The sequence below is a fragment of the Semicossyphus pulcher genome, unplaced genomic scaffold (assembly GCF_022749685.1).
Source record: "Semicossyphus pulcher isolate SPU_LCO1_2020_fin unplaced genomic scaffold, fSemPul1.0.p SCAF_1, whole genome shotgun sequence".
Lineage (NCBI taxonomy): Eukaryota > Metazoa > Chordata > Actinopteri > Labriformes > Labridae > Semicossyphus > Semicossyphus pulcher.
In genome coordinates, this window is record NW_027211603.1 from 28,114,582 (window position 1) to 28,121,662 (window position 7,081).

Genomic DNA, 7,081 nt, shown 5'->3' on the forward strand with positions numbered 1-7,081 from the left:
AGAAAAGCAGTTCACATGTTAGAAGCTGGGCGCAGTGAGTGTTGGAATGTTTTTTCATAGTCACAGACATTCACGTCAGAGTCATGGACTGACTAATTAATCTGTTTCTCAACAGTCGAACAGCTGGGACTAAAACATGGAAAAAGACTCATTATGTTGTGGAGGCATGAATTCCTTCCTGTCCCCGTCTTGGATCTTCCTCCCACACATCTACCAACACAAAGAGAGGGTGAGTCACACAACGCCGCACACAAAGACCACGCTTACATGCTCCACACACATGCTCCACTTACATGGTCTATATTCATGGTCCATACTGAAAGAATTCAGATCCAGTCAGAGGTTATAGATTCTTTAACAATGCGGCATCTTTTTATTCATTCTAGACACAGTCATTATCTTCAAGACTTTGCAGCAAGAAAACGTCACCGTGTTTCCACCATGTATGTTTCACAAAACAATGTAATGATCCTACAATACTGTGGTCTGAAGAGGTATGTTAAACTAGGTCACATAACCTGATAATCTACGTCAGGGGTCTCCAACCTTTTTTCATCTGAGAGCTACTTTGAAAAAGTGGCCAAGAGCTACTTCCATTACATCCCTGTAATTGGTGGCGCCCCATGTTGATTCTTTAGTTGACTGAAACGTTGGTACCGCAGATGAGGCGCACACACTTGTCCTTCACATTCATGAATAAAAACTTTCTTTCCCACTCCCTTTTTCTTGGCGTGCCCACCTTCACTGTCCATCAAAAATCTGGCTAAATAGGCTAACAGCACCGAACTCCTCACTTTAGCTCCTTTACCTGCAGCAGTCTGAAAATTCAGGACTAGCTCCTTTACGGCTGTCGTCTTACTGTTCCAACATGAGATCATATGTCCGCTGTTCATAAAGGAAAGAAAAGATTATTTTCCATAGATGTATATTAAAGCTTCTGTGAGGAACTTTAATTTTGTGCCGATCTTGATGACCCCTGTGGACAAAGCCCAACAACATTTTTCTTCGCTGATGTTTCTCCTGCTTTTAGCAGTCAAATGCAATCACCCTGAATCTGCATGCTGTGATTTGTTTCATCTGACACCGACCTCAGCCGCTTTCAAAACGTCTTTATTGAAGTTATAATCTCAAAGATTTCAGTTTCGTTCTCTTTGGTGGCACCTATGGCGATAATTATATATTGTGGGAGCACACTTCCCAGATATCGCATGTGTGACGTCCACGGTTGGCTCCGGTTGTAACTCTTGATTTTCCTCGCTGACGGTCGCTTTCCTTTCAGACTGTTTGCTTCATCTGAGCGTCCAATTTGTTTCTTTTTCTTTGGATTTTCACTTATTTTTGAAGTTGGATCTGTAGTCATCGATCTTTTCCTCATTTGTTTAGCCATAGTAGATTACTGTTTACTCGCAACACTTGCAGAGAGCGGAAAAGCAGCCGCTTAGCTCCGCCTACCCTCTCTGGCAGACTGCAAATGCAAAGGCTTTCATCAGTGGGCCATAGGCTCAATCACCATTGTGTTACCTCATTCGGCGATAGATAGAGACTTAACAGACATTTAATTAAATGAAAATCTTCAAGATTATTACTTAAAAAAAACATCTTTATCCTGATGGTCTCATTTGCTTTTGTAGGTCGTATAGATGCATTGACAGTAATCGGTTTCAGTCTGTTTCGTGACCAGCTAAAAACTCCTCACAGGAGCTTTATGGAAAGATCATCAAAGCATTTTCAAACTAATCATGTAAAGCATGAATCCTTTTACTCGCTTAGCTTTGGAAAAGCAGCTGAACCTGTACAGAGGAAAACCCTCTTCTTGAGCGTTTCATTCATCAGCTCAGTTAGCATCACTTCTATGAAAAGCTCTTTTACTTCCTGTGAGACTGAAAGGAGTCCCTGTACTAAATCATTTCATTTCCTTCACTGGCTGCAGGTTGAGGCTTGGTGTTGCATTGAGGTCTAAGAAGGAATTGAGATGGGAAAAATATACAGATACAATCCAAAATGTGTGTAAATAAGGGATCAAATAAGGTCAAACATGAAAGGGATCATTTCTAGTGAGGAGCCCACTCTAATAAACCTTGTTTTAACCTCTGACTGACAAACAGAGCTACTAGCTAGGAAGCAAAGAGGATTAATTAGAAGTGAAGAACCAGAAACTGGTGGAGACCAAAAACAGAGCTAAAATCAGAGTGAATGTTGGACTGACATGCGTCAGGTGGACAGGAATAACTCACAACACCAGTGATAATTTTCATCTGTGTGTGCTAGAAGACATTCTTAGCTAACACATCATTGTTGTCCTTACAGCTTGTTACACTGCCCCCATGTGGTGAAAATGTAACCATCTTTGAAGAAGGACATACCGTAGATTGTTCTTGAACGAGGATGACTCAGTCGCTGCACCCGGTCATGCTCTTTAACCTTCATCAGCTGAGTACAGTTTGTTCCTGATCTCTGAGAAACGACACGCCTGTTAGCCAACAGAGTGACGATCCATGAACCGTAGGCTTTGTTAGGCTATAAATATGGCCGCCCTCAGGCCAAAGGGGGTCTGAACAGAGGCCTCATGTCACAACAGATTAAATTATTTTAACACCCGCAGTCACTTTGTTTCTTTGTGTGGGTGGTCAAATATGTTAATGCAGATCAATGAGCTAAATCCTGGAATAACAGCAAATTGTTCAGACATATTTTACACTCCAGTACTCCTGGATCTATGTGGGTTGTATGTGTAGACATTTAACCAAAGATAATAGTGTATATGGTCTTATTCTGACTTCTTTATTGGCATTTTACTGGCAGGCCTTCCTGCGTGCAGCAGCGCGACTTCAACCAACCAAAAACAACACACATCACTCCACTGCTCATATCCCTCCACTGGCTCCCCGCTGCTGCTCGCATCAAATTCAAACCCTGTCGCTCGCTTACAAAACAGCAACAAAAACGGCTCCTGCCTACCTGAACGCCCTCATCCAGGTCTACACTCCCTCCCGCCCACTACGCTCTGCCAATGAAAGGAGCCTGGTACTCTCTGGTAGTCTCTAACTAGACTCTTCTCCTCAGTCCCCAGGTGGTGGAACAAGCTACCAAACTCCACTCGGTCTGCAGAGTCCCTTTCACCTTTAAGAAGAAGCTAAAGACCCAGCTCTTTATGAACACCTCCGCACTTAATGATATTGAGGATGTTGTTGATGATGATTATGATGAGTTTTCTTCACACCCTGTGCGTTGCCTCTGCTCACTGCCTGTCAGCACCAGAGTTCGATCACACCTGAAGCTGTTTGTTGGCTCTTACTGACTTCCTTCCCTCCTGTCTCGATCGTTGCTTGTTAACTCTCAGATGTTTGTCGCTTTGGACAACAGCGTCTGCTCAATGACATTTTGTAACACTGTCGTTGTAACATCTTCTTATACATATTTGCCTGAAAACAAGGGCACTTAAGATCAGAAAAAAAACTAAAATTGCAGATCTTTTGTTTTTCAGTCTGAGCAATTGTTGATGTGGTTTTGAGAGATTTAAATGCAGCTTGCTTGATATTTTGTTTTTTCACTAACACACAAGAGAAGATGCTGCTGAAGTTTTCAGAGGAGGTTTTTAATGTAACCTCCACTAAGAGCTGTATCTCTATAATCTCATCCAAACCATGGGAAACTTCTCTGCACTGAGCTTAGCAGTTTTAGAGAGGGGACGCATTCTAACTACATCAAGTTATGAATTTGACTTGTTGCAGGCAGAAATGTGCGTTACATCCGGCTGATTGCTGAAGCTTTGACAAGTTGTTGAAAGAAGTAGCACTAGTAGTAGATTGAATTATATTCACGGTGTACACATTTACAGCAATTATTTACATTTTAGACGGAAAAAAACAGCGTTAAAGATTAATAATAACATACTTTTCACTCAACTTTATCCAATGCACCCTTCGTCTCCCGCACACACAATAAATACATTTACAAATGTATTAAAATGTTACTACCTTCCAAATTTTGCACGAAGAGAACCTGAATGAGGAGCCAGAGGAGGAGGAGCAGAACGACTCCTTCGATCATCCCCTTACAGAAGAAGGAGACAACCAGCTGCCACTCAGGCTGGTCGGGGTCGTCCTCATCGACTGGACGAGGCATCATATGTTGAGGGTAAACCCCTGTAGAAAAAGTGTGGCCATATTTTAATACATTTAGAAATTAAACATGAAAGGATAGAAATGTCAACTTTGACACTAGTCTTTGTAGCATAATAACCTTTGATTTAAGCCTGCTTCAATGCTGGACAGCAGGTTAACATGGTAAAATGATATAAAGAGATGTGACTAGCACCTCCTGCAGGCTCTTTTCTCTTTGCATGCTCAGTCTCAAAGAGGAAAATCTTCACTCAAGTGAATATCTGTAAAAAACAAAGCATCATCTCTTATGCAGATTAGCTGACCTGCAGGGTACAGTCAGAGGAAAACTTGGCAGATAAAACGTTTGACTCACATGTGTTGATCATCTTCACTCCTCATCAGAGTCAGCATCCACTGGCTGATTAAACCCTAACACTAATTACTCATAATACACTCCTGTTGTTTCTTTGGTTTCATCCTGCGTTGGGTGTCGTGAGTAAGAGTTGAGTTTCAGCCACCTGCTCTGATCATAAACTGCAGTCACAGCCAGCACGTGAAGCGCTGCTGCAGCATTTACAGTACAGCTGGAAAACTTCCAGTCAGAGCTGCAGTCTGCTCCAGCTTCTGGCCAGAGACTCTCTGTCGTTGTGAGCTCAGGTTGAAAAGAAGAATCTTTGTTTTCTCTGATTTTAATACACACCAGAGAGAAATATATAAAGCCGGCAATGTTTAGATTAAGAACAGTAATATTAACAGTTTATTAGGAGTTTTAAATCATTTGTCTTGCTGGTTGTGACTGAAGGATTGATATCATCTTTGCTTTTTCTCTTACCTACACTGAAGAGACTTAGGGAAGGTAACAACTGAGAAGGAGCTAAATTACCTATACACAATTCATCAGGTTTAACATAATAAAAATATTTAAAGATGCCTCTCATATAAAAACTATATGTTAACAGAACAGTAGGTGGTGTGTTTAAGTGATGTGGGAAAAACGATAACCAACTGTTCGATTTCAGCATTAAGGTTTATATGATTTTTCTTTCTTTGAGCTTATTATAACTAATTAAATCACTATAATACACTGTCAGCTGTCTCTTAAGAGGTAAAACTTATTTTCACATCTTCATTGTTGTAAAAAAAGGAATGGTCCTCAGACCTACACCGCCATCTGCTGGATGATTAGGCAGTCTGCAGAAAAAGTTCACAAACAAGGTTAAACAAGTTTGACTGACAGGAAATATAGCCTTTTGTGCGCGATGAATTTCATTAAAAGTGCTGCTAGAAGAGAAGATGCAGGAAACGTTCACATTGTCACAATTTAGAACCACCAGTTAACATACTGATGTCTTTGAAAGGAACCCACGCAGACACAGGGAGAACATGCAAACTCCACACAGAATGGCCCACTAGGTCTGTACTTGGATTCGAACCAGGAATCTCCCAGCTGTGATGGATAAGCGCTAACCATTAACTATTTGTTTTGTTTTTCGTTTTGCTATCTTCACAGTGTATATGCTTTATTTTAATGGATCTTAAATGAAATGTAGCACACTTGGTGCAATAAATGCTCTTCTTGATAAACGATAACAGAAACGAATCGTAGATCAACATTAAAGCTAAGTGGGAAATATTAGTTTATCTGGATTTGGTTAATCCTCCTAAGATAGGCTACTAATGTGAAGATGTAATGTTTTTGTAAAGGCACTGCTTCTTTGTTTTATTTTATTTTCCGGTAAAATATCTCAGTTAGGACAATGGCCGCTGGTGTTTGATGTAATTGATTCTTTACTGGCTTTTTATTTCTGTCAGTCAGTTTGGCTATAGAAGGACAACTGACAATAATATACTGTAAGTTATAAGATCACCAGCCTCTATATGGTATTAACAAAGCAGTAAACAAAAGTAGGTTGAAATGATTACTACAGGTAGATTCTTGGAGCTGTAGCCTTAATTGCAGAAGCCTACAAATGATATTAGCCAAAGTCAGTCATCCAATGAGAGACCCGCCCCTCTCAGAGCAGATCCTGAGAGCGTTCACAGCTCAGTGTGTCTGCAGAGCCGGAGGCTGCAGATTCAGGACCGCAATTCTGGGACCGCATTTCTGGGACCCTTGTGCCACCTATTGGATGACTGTAAAAAGCAACTGATGCCGTTTTCCGCCCAAATACCACTTTTTTGTCGAACAACTTAGAGTTTTAAAGGTTTATTACACCCAAATATTAATTATAACAACAGTTTAAAGTTTTTACACCCAAATATTTATTTTTGTATAAATTTAAATAAACATGAAACTTGAGACATTGAAATGGAATCTTTATTAAAGTACAAAAACAGAACAAACAATGAAAACCATTTTTCTGAACAGAAAAATCAAACGGCATAAAATACACACTGAGCATGACAGGCGGTCACTGAAGACATCAGGCGTTCTCTCTGTCACCCCAACAAACAGGCAGAGAGACAGAGACGCAGAGACCGAAAGGAAGGAACAGAAAGAACATGTTTTTGATGTCTGACTTTTCCAGAACCATTAAAAGTTCAAATTGTAAAGTAGGTAACAGCACTACCTGTTTAATGCTTTCCTTTCCTTCCTTGATTGCCTACAAAATTCCTCCACTTCACTAAAACAGTAAGGAGGTGGGGAGGAGGGGTCATGTTACAGGCACTTTATCACTTTTTGAAGATGCACATGCCTTGTTACCCTTTTTTGTACTCCTGTTTAATACTAAATACCTTTTATAGGTTATATGTGTATATATGTGTGTACTGATTGTTATATATACTGTCTGCTGAAGAAAATCAATAAAAAGATTTATTAAAAAAAAAAAAACATTACTACTTCCTCATTGAACTTATATTGGCAGATAGCTTATTAAGATTGTATTGTTCATTTGTGTCTGTATATTAAATGACATAACAAGGTGTAGACCTGCAGAAAAGGCCGATATAAATCCTATTAAAAATTAAAAATGTGT